Below are 14,152 nucleotides of genomic sequence, written 5' to 3' on the forward strand. Positions count from 1 at the left end.
ATACAAGCACGCAAGTACTTCAAAATACTTAGATATGTACTTAAGTACATGGGAACACTGCTACTTTGCAGTCTATTCATGCTTCCCATGTTTGAACAATGCAGATCTGGAGAGCCCTCCTTGAACTATATCTGTATTGCAGGTTGTGAAGAGTTGCTTTCTACTGGCCCAATTACAAGAAGCGAACCATAGTCAAGCATGTGAATATCAGATTATAAAAAATCCCATGCTGTCCAAAAGGACTCAAATAAAGGCTTTAATTAGGGTTAAATAATTAAGATTGTCTCTTTGGACTTAACAGTAAATAACTGCTAATTTGGACTACTGTGAAATTGTTTTTGAGGAAGATTCCAAGGTTTATGACAGACTGTATTCTGTGGTAAAATATAAGAAAAATACAGCAGACATGTAATATGACTACCTAAAGTTTGCACTGTTTTCTTAAATAATTGTGGTGTAAATATACACTCTGGAAGCTGAATATACACTCTCCAAGACATTCATATGTCAAACCAGCCACTGTGCCATTTTTCTCCTGATTTATTTTATTATTATTCCTTTATGGTGTCAAATTAATAGCCGAAGTCCTTTATTTATCCATAGAGCAAGTACAGACACAGTCAATGCCAGAATGAATTCTCTATACTTCTCCACTATTTGTCTTAACTTAAACTTGACTGGAATAGCCAGCTCCAGGGCTCCAAAAAAAATTTAGACTCCATGACCATACACTTCTTGGCATCTCTGATGAGAATACCAGTATGCCCAGTATGCCTGTTAGTACCAAGTGTGATGGTGGGTTGTAATTAAGCCACCAATATATTTCATTTAGACCACTGCACAGCTGTTAGACTGCTGCTCAGGGCTGTACTAGATCTCAAGTTGATAAGTCCCTTGTCCCATTACCAATTATTTCACCCATCCAGTTGCCCAAAACATTGTCAGTATTTGTAGGGTCAACCAAAAGGAATAATTGAGAAACCTTTAATATTTTAATATGCAACTCTCATTCCTTTTCCTTCCCAGCCTATTCCCTCATGTCCTTCTCCAGCTTTCTTCCTATGTCTCTTTTTCTTAATTCCTTCAGTGTGTCAGTTTCAGTACAGACCCAACGTATCTCTGTAGAAATAACTGAACTTGGGAAATTTCGCCTTTGGAGTTCTAAGAGTATCTATTAAGTTTTATATGTGGGATATTATAGATATACAAAGGATTTATACAGAACTCAATATGTATCCAGCAAATACTCTGTTTAAACTGTGGCTTTTATGAAGTCAAAAATATGCAGTACACAAGTACTGAAATCCTGGCCATATGGGAGTCAATGCCAAAGCTCCGATTGACTTTTGAGGCCAGGATTTCATCCAAGGCATACCTACATTTACAGATTAATGATACCGTGTCAAAAATTAGGTATAAAAAATGCAAAAAGTTAACTGAAATGTCTGTTATAGAATTTCCAGTCCTGAGGGTGAACCTCAAAAATTTGAGTCTTGTTTACAAAATCAACCAACATTTCTGATGCATTATTCAAACTTCACCAAATTCTAGATCCTGCAAAAGTGGACTGGAGAGTTCATGGGCAAAAGCTTTTGTATAACCCTGTACTCTCTAGGGTATATCTGTTCATATGGCCCCTAACACTGCAATATCAGAATTACTCCCATGTATTTATCTGCACAATATCCATATGAGGTAGGAAGGTGTTATCTCCATTTACCTTTGGGAAACTGAAGGACAGAGAGATTGTGACTTGTCCAATTCTAAACAGGGATGTTTGTGACAGACCTAGGAACTGAGCCCAGCTCTTCTTAGTTCCACTGCAATCCCTTAACCGCAAGATCACCTCACGCCTCCCACCCAGAAATATGATGAACACCACCTTTTCCATAGCATTTCAGCACTTTTGGTTAGAGACCCATCTGGAAGCTGAGGTGCAAAGGTATTTAAAAATATTTCAAGCGAAAGAGTACATCTGAACCTTAAAGTTCTGGTTGTATTTTGATTCTGGAAATGGACAAAATGTTAAGGACATTCTTTTTTCTATCAATTGTCTCATCCCTAATTTCCATATCTATTCATTTCTTAGCTAAACAGCTACAGCTCTTCAGTTAAATAGGGTAGAAAAAATTTTCCCTGTTAGAATAATCTCTATTTAGATTTAATAGGAAACCTTGAAGACCTCAGTTGGTGACAGTTGAATTGCCAGCAGCTAAATTCCACTTAATGAATTTTCTCTGGCATAAGCAGCTAAATTTCTTCCTCCTTTTGACCTGGAGATTTCTTTTTTCATTGTTATATGAAGATAGAAACACATATTGTGTACAGTAAGTGGAATCAAAGGCAAGACTCAATTTTGAAACTTACTGGACTTAAGGTAGAGTTAAAACAAATTAATAATACAAAGAACCACAACATCTAGTCCCAGTCTAGTCTCCTATTCTTTCCCCAATTTTTTTAATAAAGTGTATAACAGTGAAAATAGTCTGTGATTACAAAAATATGGGAGTGATAGCCATAGACTTTACCATACAGAAATGAGGACTTATTACCTAAACAAGCGTATACAGAATGATCGGCATATTTATAGATGGTAACTAAATATTTAAGTGTGCAGAACGTGTGTCCTTTAGGAGGATGGTCAGCTTTTCTGTGGCTATGTGCCAGACATTTTCAAAATAAAAGTAAAATTTTAACTCTTTAATGGGGTGTGGTATGAAGCTAGACAACTTGTTGTGGGAGTAGTCTTGTTCTTATAACAGAGTGGACAAAAATGCCAGTATTTGAAACAGCTAACTATTTGATTGTGCCTGCAGATCACATAGACAGATGTCAAAATGATAATTTGTGCCCACAAATAACTGAGTTGCAAATGTTGCTGGTTGAGGCCTCTTCCAGCTTTGGCTCTAAACTTGCATCCAGATATCGTTACCTGCTATAAAGAGAGCAGGTTTTTAGGATTAAAGCTAAAACATGGAAATAATTAATGTAATGTGACTAAATGTAAATAAAACCAAATGAATTTTCTGATTCACTTCATGCTTTGACGCCATGAATTTACCATTTCACTCCTTGAACAAAACTATACTTCCTTGTAAACTGATAATTTCCCCCCTTGAATTCCAAATCTCCATGTTCCATTTCAAATTTGTATTTGGCCCCATTTCACCATCTCACATAAAAACTGACCTTTGCTTTTACTACAGTAGGTTGAATTCCTGGGTGATGGGCCTGGAAAGACAACTGTAAATATTTCATTCAGAAAATATAGCTCAACTTGACTGAATTCAAGCCCACTAGTTTTTGTGAATTTGCAAACCTTGAGACCAGCTGTGGCTTTTTCAGTCACACAATGAATATATTAGACCTATATTCAGGCCAGTACTCCTGAAGCTCCAGCCGAAGTCTGTACGTATACTGGAACTTTGTCACAGAGCATCTTGGCAGTAGGAGAGTTACACAAACCATGGTGTGTGAGGTCAAAGTTCTAAGCTCAGATACCAAATGGCACCATCTGACACTTCAGAAATGATTAGAATTGTCAGTTCCCTTGTGATAGTCGTTGGAAGCATTTGACTACTAAATACATTTGCAAAAACTAGAACCAGATCATCAATGATTTTGCAAAGCCAAACCATCCCCAAATTTGCAAAATGAATCCAGCTAAAACTATTTGACTTAGCTTTAGTTTCTATGAAGCCCTCATTTTGAAAATAGTTTTGATTTCTCTGAAATCTGCACAAGATTGGTGTTTCCTGTTTGTATATAGTTGTCTACTGCATGTGTTTCTATTGATGCAGAATCAAATTCAGGTGGTCTGAAATACCCAAATTTAAAAGCGTTTGATTTGACCAACGTGCTGTCTGGGCCCAGCGTATTCTGCAATGTGCTGACTGCACTCTGATTCACAACTTGATGCAGAAACAATGCTTCCATTTAAAAAAAAAAATGTCTTGGTGCCAGTGAAGTAAATGGCAAAACGCCAGTTGATTTTCTAGGTCTTTCTAGGGCTCCAAAGAAAACTTTAAAAATTACAAATGAAGTTTAAACTGATGTATTGCTATATTTTTGCAGCCAGCCAGCAGAAGTGTAAACTGCCTGCATTCATCAGAGTGTTAAGCAAAACTGAATAAAATAGTTTTAAAGGCAACACTGTTGACTATTCAGCTGATGATTTTAGCAGAAACATCAAGCTAATATGCTAATCTCAAACAGTTTCCCTTTTCTCCTCAGATTTCCCCTGCTACCATCTCCCCAGCTGCCAAAATTGACAGGTACCTCCCAACAGCTTTTATGATGCAGTTAGCCATTGTCAGTATACAAATCCGCAGCTTTATTGAAAGCTAAAATGGTGGGGACAGCATTGAATGAATGAATGAATGAATGAAATTAATTGAATGAATATCAATATAATAACAGGGCTACTATACTGAAGTTATTTTACATTTTGATATTTAATTACATGAAAAAAATTGTGTATCTGTAGTTGTCACAGATTTTCCACCACAGTGCCACAGAATCCAGGGACCTTACTACAGAGTTTAGATCCAGTTTGCCATGGTGTACCTGGGCCTTGCATACAAGTATACCATACCAATGGCTGTAGCCTACAAACAAATGCATTTTCAACTAAGGAATGAAGTGATTTAAACAGAAATTTTGCTTCTCTCTACAATACTTTGCATGCCTTGTTTTCTGTAACACTAAATAGCATCTGCTTTATTTTAACCAATTACTTTCAATTTGTTGTTTTGGATGTATATGTATCCAACAGCCAGTATGCTGAATAAATACATTTTAATTCAATGCAACAATGAATAAATAACCACACTCTTTTCAGTGTAACAATTGTTAAACAGTCATACTTTCCATGCAGTGTGAGTGTGCATTTATTTAACTCAAGCCTCAGATTGTGACTCTGAAATATAATTTTTCTTTTCACTTCAGAACTATATACACTTAAGAATTTGTAATTGTAATTCCATATCTTAGATATGAAATATTATGTCTTGAAAAAGAAGTTCTGTAACCAGACACTCATTTAGACTGGTTTCCATGGAAACAAGGAAGGGAAACTTTAGTTTTATCCCATGTGTCTATTCTTTTATTTGCACAGAAGAGAGATTACCTACTATAACAGTCAGAATGTGGTTGGTTAAGCTTTTTTCCTATACATGCTCAGTTTATGAACCCACATCTGTAAAGGTGAAATTCATCCCTGTGCAGAGGGCCAGGCTTGTGTACCACCTAAGGCCACAAAGTACAGCTAATGGGGAGTTAATTGATGCACAGTCTTTGAACTGGCCATTTACACAGGGATACATTTCACCCTATTACAATACATGTGCAGACTTAAAATTAACAAACACATGTAAAAACAATGTAATTTGAAAAGGTGTTTTCTCTATTTACCTACCAAGGTGTGAGTTCAGGTTTCAGTATTTCTCCTGCCACAATTGCTATCACTGTCATGGTTACAGGCCTAGCTGCACCTCTGCAGCTGTCCCTTTTCTGGTCTCTGAGAGTATGTCCACACTTCAATTAAATACCTTTGATTGGCCCGTGTTAGATGACTCAAGCTTGTGAGGCTTGGGCTACGGGGCTGGGACTCCATGAGGAGGGAGGATCCCTGAGCCTGGACTCCAGCCAGAGCCCAAATGTCTACACAGTAATTATTACCCCGCTACCCGAGCCCCAGGAGCCTGAATGAGCTAACCCAGACCAGCCACAGCCATGCCACAAGTCTTTTATTCCAGTATAGATGTACCCGGAGTGCACCCCTTCAGATCTTAGGGCTCACGATCTTACCTATCCCAGGCTGGGATTCTGCAGTTCTTTCACTCTTAGATTTGGCCCTGGGTCACAGAACTCGGTGTATTATTTGTTCTTACTCTGCTGATCCAGCCAAGTTCAAGCACCTGCCGTTCTTCCTTTTGGGCGATGAAAGCATTGCTTATTTTAGCAGTAGGAACAAAACATGGTGGGGCGGGGGGGGGGAAAGGATTTTAGAACAGCCTACACACATCTTAAAGGCTTGCCATCTCCTGATGGTGATCAAGGCAGGCCCAACTTCTTCAGATACCCTACTGTCTCAGTCTGGATCCCCCAGATAACTACCCCCCTCTCTTGAGAGAATGTTCCTTTTTAAACCTCCCATAGTTCTTTTGATTTCTTGTGTTCCCAGGTTTTTCCCTGCAGGGCTTTGGCTCTGTGCTCCGGCTCTGCTCCAGGTCCAGGCAAAAACCTGCTGCTCCGTGCTCCAGCTCCAGGCTCTGCTCCAAAGCCCTGTTTCCCTGTCCTGGCATTGTCCCTTAACTCTCCAGTGTTCACTGAGAAGGGACTTCTCTTGAGCCATGCTATTCCCTTCCTGCTTGTGTTTGCCTGACAGCCTCCTATTAAACTGCATCGATAGTCAGACAATAAATAGCTCCAAATTACATTGTTCATTGATTATTACAGAGCAACTCCAAATCCATCACAATCACAAATCCAATAAAGTGCAGAGGCTACTTCTTAGGAACACCTCAATTTTAGGTCTCATCTGAAACGTTGTAACTTTAGCACCACAGTAGGACTTAACACCACTGGTTCTGTGTGGTGTCTAAAGGAAGACTGTTGTCTATTTAATCACCATAATTAGAGATAGATAAAAAACTTCCTGTGGAAGCATTTTGAAATTTCAAAGTGGTTTCCATTTTATAGGGTTTGAAATGGACTTTTTTAAAAACAACTTTTGGGTTACTGGAAAACTTTTAGTAAATAAGATTTCAATAAAGATTGATTCAAAATTTCACAGGGAATGGAAAAGTATCAAGTTTTGTATTTTTTTTTCCCTAAAAGAGGCCATTTTTAAAGAAAAAACCTTTTGTTTTATAAAGCAATCCAGTTCTAAAAAATGCCATTTCTTGCAGCATCTACATTTTTCTTGGAGGTCTTATATAACACTAAATGCTGATCAAGCCTGGCACCACTTAGAGATTTAAAGTAATCACAGGTAAAGGTAATATGGCTGCAAGCACCTGCAACCACTGTCTGACAGCGTGTTCACCTCTGCTCCAGCCTTGAAAGGGTTAATGAGGCTGAGAACAGGACCAATTAACTTGATAGGCCATACCGGAGGGGAACCAGCCTGTATAAGTGACCACTGATTGGGAATAGAGCCCAGTTGAGAAGGAACAGGCAGGGCTATAATAAAACTGGGAAGCTGGCAGCAGAAAGGGGCTGTGGTATGGAGGCCTGTAGTTACTCTCTAACTATAGTGAGGAACAGGAGGAAACCACAGGGAGGATAGAAGTGATGGGGCCCTAGCCCTGAGGGAAGAGTGTACCCAGAGGAGGGTGGAGAAAGGGCCTGATAAAGGAAAAGTAGGAGCAGCCCAGGAAAACAGTAACAAGGTTTGGGACTGTGCACACCTTTGCTGTAGTGTCCCAGGGCTGAAATCCAGAGTAGTGGGTGGGCCCAGGTTCCCTTACCAGCCCTGGGGAAGTGGCGCAGCCCAGACAGTGGAGGAGAAGACTGCCCAGGATAGTCCTTCAGAGGGACTTTGTTCCCTCAAGAGGGGAAAACAAACAGTAACCTGGCTGATGAGTCAAGCCAGGAGGGGACAGCACCCTGAGTTGCACAGAGAGAAGGAGGTGGCAAATCTTGCAAGTGTGCAACATCCCCTTCTGCTGCTCCTGTAAAAATCCAATCCCCAGAGCAGCCACAAGGAGGTGCCCAATGGGAAGGAACCCCGTGACACACTACTGAAGAATATGAATGCAGAATTTTTCAACACCACTTATATTCTTTACACAGTCAACTGATCAAGAGTTTCAGACCTTCCAAGTTCAATTTAAGTGGGTTAGTGAATTTTTAATTTCATCTACTTTCCCAAGACTTGAAGTTAAAAAAAAACTTTAGAATTTAAATGAACTATCTTAAATGTTACTGTGAACTTGCAGACCAACTTGTGTAAGTGCACCTGAACTTGCACAGAATTCGCTGGTTCACAAAAAAGAAAAAAATGGTAACAGGACTACTTTACTTGCTGGAAATACCAGGTGACTGGTTTGCTCCATGTAATGTTTAACATCAAGTACTATTTCAAGTCCTAAATTCACCTGCAAGCAGAAGGGCTGATATTTTTTCTTAAATACACTTGAGGTCAGTGTCCAGCAAATGCACGTGGAGTTGTAAACCTACACTTGCATAAGCAATTATGATTATACAAGCAAATTGCTAGTTAAGTAAGCAGTTATGTGACTTGCATATGTAATTTTAGTAATTGCATAAGCAAATTAAGGCATGCAGTTTTGTCACCAGCAAAATGTATAAGTTTTGGTTCAAAACATTTGCAGGAAAAATAATGAAATATGCGTAAAGCGTTGGAACTTTCATAGTCATGAAAAAGGTTCTAACCCAGTGGTTACTCTTAGCTAAAGACTGAACCTGAACTGAAGCTGTTTTTGAATTGGGGTGGTGCTCAGTCAAGGCATCTTGATTTGCATCTGGATACAAGCTTGCCAAAATTTGAAAGAACATTTGATTGAGTGGTTTACTTAAGGTCCATTTCTAATTTTCATAGTATTCTTGCAGTTTGAGTTGAAAAGTCTTTAACATGCCAGCTGTTCTCTAATATACAAACAAAAAAACCCCCCATGAAACATAAGTTCAGGTGAATTATTATCTAATATCTTTTGCAAAGAAATAACTAGTCTGTCAAGGATAACTCACAAAGGGATATTGCATTTGAAATCTCAGGAACACTTCTACTTTTAACAAAATGGTTTACATCTTTTTCTCCTTTTCTTTATCCTCCAGCACCCTCAGGTGCACAGGGTGTCCACCAGTTTCTGCATTTTTTTCTATTTTATGCTGGCCTGTTCAGGCTTTCGAGTGTCTTGATGGATTTAGCTTATTTTTCTGTTCTATGTAGTTCTGTAGGTCACTCTCTTTTTAGTTGGTGTCCATGTTATCAGTTGATGTGGCAGTCATGTTTATGGCATCCTTACAACATGCCCTAAGCACGTCCAGCATCATCATCCTCTTGCCATGTGTGATGCTTTAAGTTGGTATACTCCACTTAGAATTTCTTATGTTATAATAAACTCTTTCCAATGGACTGTGAAAATCTTCCTCAGGAATTTAGTTTGCAATGAGTTATCAATGGCTGTTATGTGTTTCAATGACTCTGATCCATAGAAGACAGACATGATTCTGGAATTAAAAATTCATAGTTTAATATCAGTGCTGGTCATGCTATTTTTCCAAATCTTTTCAAGTCTTTGAAAATTGTTTGCTGTGGTTGATATTCGCTGCTTGACATGTAGCATGGTGTCGCCATCATGGCACGTCTTGCTCCCCAGATAAGTAAAATGACTGACTTCTGCTAGTGATTCTCTGTCTATTCCAATGACTGCTTGGGGAACACTGATAGCCATATATGGTATTTTGTCTTCCCTCTGTTGATGAACAAACCAACTTTTTTTGCTGTGTCGGCCAAAAGCTGAGTCTTTCTCCCATTACATGGTTTACATGGCTAAGTGAGTGTGTGTATGTGTGGGGGGGTGACCTACAATATATTATTTCAGTGATACTGGACAGAAATTGAGAACTAGAATGAATTTCAATATTGATTCACTGTATGGCTAACCTACACCCTTCCTCCCTTAGGAAGACAAGTCCCATTGACTTCATATCTCAAACCCTGATGAAGGAATGGTTGAAATATTTCAGCTTTCTTGGCTTCTGAAAGTTCACTGTAGTAGAAGGTGGTTCTGGTTGAAAATGTAGATATGGGCTGTATGCTTGTCAATGTCATGTTTGAGCCTGCAGTGCTTCCAGTAACCATAATAATAAGCCCTGGATTTGTCTCTTTCAGCATAGATGAATGTGGAGTGTAAAACTTCTATTAGAATAATATCTATCTAAAATCTGAAATGCTAACAACAATTAGGTAACTAATCAGGGAAGCAAATACAAAACAGTTCATTTCAGCAATTTAGCACTATACATGGGAAGAGAGTAAAGAACTAACAATGTGTAAATAAAATCTGATTTAAATAATAAAAATCTTAAAATTAACCTCCTTACCCTCCCCTCAAATCCGTGATCTATATCTACCCTGGTTCTACAACCCAAAGCCTGGATGCGGGGAGATTCACTGCCTGCATGTTGCATTGCTCAATTCTGCAAGGGAGTTTGGCCCAGGAGAGCAATGTGCTGCTACCCAGTTCTTCCTTTCCTTCCCCTTAAGTCACTGGGCTACACAGTGGGTCTATTGTCTCATTGCAGCCCTGTAGGCAATTGCCCACCTTCGTGCATCCACCCTGTGTCCAGGTTGACCTTGCAGGCGAGATACTGGCCTCTGCATTAGGGCTGTTGGGATAAGGACATACTCATACTGCTCCACTTGTGTGTCTTTTATTTAAAATCCTGTCTTAAATCCACTCAAGAACAACAGATATTTTACCTCTGCATGATCCAATGTTTAATTTTGGTGGATGAGTCTGACTTTGATTTTCTAACACATTGAAGTTACAGCATAATTGCAAAAGGAAAAAGTATCCTGCTGGGTCTAATTAATGGAAGCTTATGCAGAAGTGGGGTGTTAAACTGTCCCATTGCTTGGAACAGCCTTTCACTTTCCATGCACTAACTCACTCTTCCTCTCCTCGTGCCGATCCCCTCTTTAAAATCCTTTTCTTTGAAAGCCTTTCTATATTAATCTCCTCACCACAGTGTAGCTACACCTTCTTGGGCTTGAGTCAATGTTCCATGTATTCTATTTAGCGGAGTTAGATTAAGCTCTTCTGGGGCAGGGACTTTTCCTTCGTGTATTGTCAATCCGTAAATGGCATGCACATTTGTGGGCTCAGTAAATAATGGTAATTCTGATAGCTCTGCATTTTCGCAGTGACACTAGACTATTTATTTCCCACTGACAGTACAGAAAAAAAAACTTAAGAGACAACAGAGTGCATTCCCCAACCATGCTGTCCCAGTTTCTCTGTGTATTGAAAGTGTAAAGACTTTTGTAACTTTTTTAAATGTCACTAGAACTGTGACACAGCCTCTTGTTCATTTCCCTCTGCAGAAGAAAACACCTAAGCTACTGTCTAATAACATCCGAAGAACCAGCAGCAGCATCTCTATGGCACAATGAACAGTGATGCCTGGGGACATATCATGGGTAAGTAATATTCCAATGGTGGAATAGTCTTCACAATACATGTTCTTTCCCATATGATACATGTGTCCTGAGGACATCTATTTGTGACTATTCTTGAATGCCTCTGCTTCTGGTTCCTTATATGGCATCAGAAAATGGCACATATATTCTCCTCTGCAAAAGGAGCAGCTCCAGCAATATTTTAAATAGTTAAAAAACCCAATGACAGTCAATAGGAAATACTTTCAATCAGTTTCATAAACTGGCACAGTGACCAGGGGCAGTACTCATCAAACATGTGTGCTGTTTAAGTAGAAAACCTCCAATCCAGGTTTCTGCTACATTCTTCTTTTTACATCTTTCTACAGAGTTAAACTTTGGTGTTTGTATTTCTGAATTTAACTGTGAAGTTTGAATTTATAGCTTGCTTCTCCATCCACTTCCCCAGGGCCCTGGATATTACCTAGAGTAATTAAGAGTAATTCTTAATCTTAATTCTTATCACCAGTGTTTTTCCTATTAATGGATTAATAATTACTACTCCTACAGCTCATGTTAAGCCTACACACAAATTCTGTTGTGGCCCAATCTTGTTCTCATTGTGAATCAAAGTAAATGGTTGGTCATGGACTATCTCAACTAAAGCTTGGGAGGAACACTCCAACACCAAGTAGTGAATGATTCAGTTTCATTGGTACTACAGTCGTCCTGTGGTTTCATTAGCCTGCTCCCTCAATCTGTAAAGGGAAATAGTGTATCTACCAGCCCGACGCACAATCCCCTGGCCAGCAGGAGGTCTCTGCAGAGCTAGGCTCCAAGACTGCATCCAACAAAAGGCTGTCCTGGTGCAAGTTTTACTGTGGAGGTGGGTTTCTCTCCCCCCATAGCGGAGGGCCAAGTATTGTTCTTTTAATAGTTTAATACAGGGGTGGCCAACCTGTGGCTCCAGAGCCACATGCGGCTCTTCAAAAGTTACCGTAATATGCGGCACTGACTCTGCGGCTAGAGCTATAGGCGCCAACTTTCCAATGTGCCGGGGGATGCTCCCTGCTCAACCCCCTGCTCTGCCCTAGGCTCTGCCCCCACTCCACCCCTTCCCGCCCTCCTCCCCTGAGTCTGCCATGCCCTCGCTCCCCACCAAGAGCCTCCTGCACACCACAAAACAGCTGATCAGGAGCTGCAGGGAGGGAGTGGAGGCGCTGATCGGCAGGGCTGCAGGTAGGTGGGAGGCGTTGGGAGCGGGGAAGTGAGCTGATGGAGGGCTGCTGACATATTACTGTGGCTCTTTGACAGGGTACATTGGTAAATTCTGGCTCCTTCTCAGGCTCAGGTTGGCCACCCCTGGTTTAATATCATCGTGTTTTTTAAAAAAAATGTTGTTCATCTTTCAGTATTTACAGTGCGGTATGCAAAGATTTGTTCTTGTTAAAGCTCAAGGAAATTCTTTACCATTCAGTTGCTGGATTACAATAGAACTGGGTTTCCAAATATGTTTTGGCAACTTCCCCTTCTTGACGATGTCTGAATTATCACTCTGGGCCTTACCTGGCACCCATTGATGACAAAGGAAACACTCGTATTGACTTTAATCAGTGCCAGATCAGACCTCAGAATATTGTTAACCATATTCTTATTGAATAGTTAAATAGTGGATTTCCTAAGGAAGAGGCTAGGAATGATTTGTGTCAAATGAGTTACACTTTTAAAAAATTATTTGTTTGATAGTGATTGTGAATTGCAAGCGAAAAACTTACATAGAAAAATGTGGGTTTTTTTAAATAACTCATTAAATCAACAATCAACTAATGCAACAAAGCACTTAAGCATGTGATTAGTCCCACTGATTTCAAGGGGGACTTCTCATACTGAAATTAAGCATGTGCTCAAGTGCTTACTGGAAAGGGGTTTGTGTGTGCAAAGTGAGAGAAAATAAAGTACATGCAAAACTTTGAAGAATTTTCAGTTTGTTTGAGTATTTTTGAGAGCTACCATAGTACAAAGAAATTGCAGATGCAGCTTAGTACTGGCAAACACATTTCATAGCTGCAGCTCATCAGCATTTATAGTAGGTTCTGCAAAATGCACAAACAATTACTTTGTTTTCAGAAAATCAAATCCTACAGAACACTGACACGAAAGCATTAAGCATATCAGTGTAACTTCTAGCCTACAGTAGACCAAATATTAGAGATCAGCAAAATTATTAATTTGACAAGAGTTTAGTGGACAAGTTGAGAATAGAAATCTTACAAGGCAGCAGCAGGAACAGCACATTCCTATTAGCTTATTTTCTTACCCCAGCTGTGTAAATCAAGTATAAGCCTAGTGAAGTCAATGAGGCAGATAATCCTCTTACTTACAGTAGTGTAACACCTTTGAACTCAGTGAATGCACTCCTGATTTACACCTGGATAAATTAACAGAATCAGGCCCTTTACAATTGTAGGAGAAACACAGTAAGAGAGAGACATCCATCAGTCCCACAACGTACAATACTAGCTGGGATGACAGAAAAGATTTTGTAATTTTGTCATGTTCACAGGAGCGCCGTACTGTTCAGTGGAGTTTACTCTACAAGCCAGGCAAAGGAGGAATTATAAGTGGACAGGGCTGTACAGTGTTACAAGGAAATTGCTTACATAAAACTAAGGATAACTGCAGAGTGCTCTTTCATGGGTCTAGGCATTAAATCCAAGCAGAGGATGAAGCTAATGAAGTATGCAATGACTCACCTGTTAAATAGAGCATCTTGCTTTGAGCATGTTTTAGGAACTGCAGTGTTATTTATGGGTGAGCTTTTTCCAAAGCATTCTGTAGTGGCCTAATTCTGCTCCCATTGGGGGAAAAAGTACTTTCCGCTGCATAGACTGCAAAGATCTTACATTCTAAATAGAAAAAGACAGAAAAAGGAGGTAGGTTTTCCCATGTCCAGTGGCTTCTGAGTGGAGCTCAAGGTATCATTCTTAACCTATAGAGGCTTAAATGATCTGGGACCTGTTT

At 39.6% G+C, this 14,152-nt stretch overlaps 1 long non-coding RNA gene across 1 annotated transcript in view; it reads left to right on the top strand.

Moving 5' to 3' along the window:
- The window catches only part of LOC120408397, a 188,836-nt gene that overhangs the window by 79,665 nt on the left and 95,019 nt on the right, over window positions 1-14,152 (top strand). The window contains exon 4 of the long non-coding RNA XR_005600668.1: window positions 11,078-11,173. This is a non-coding gene — a long non-coding RNA (uncharacterized LOC120408397). The remainder of the gene's footprint in view (window positions 1-11,077; window positions 11,174-14,152) is intronic.

The sequence above is a fragment of the Mauremys reevesii genome, linkage group 6 (genome assembly GCF_016161935.1).
Source record: "Mauremys reevesii isolate NIE-2019 linkage group 6, ASM1616193v1, whole genome shotgun sequence".
Taxonomy (NCBI): Eukaryota; Metazoa; Chordata; order Testudines; family Geoemydidae; genus Mauremys; species Mauremys reevesii.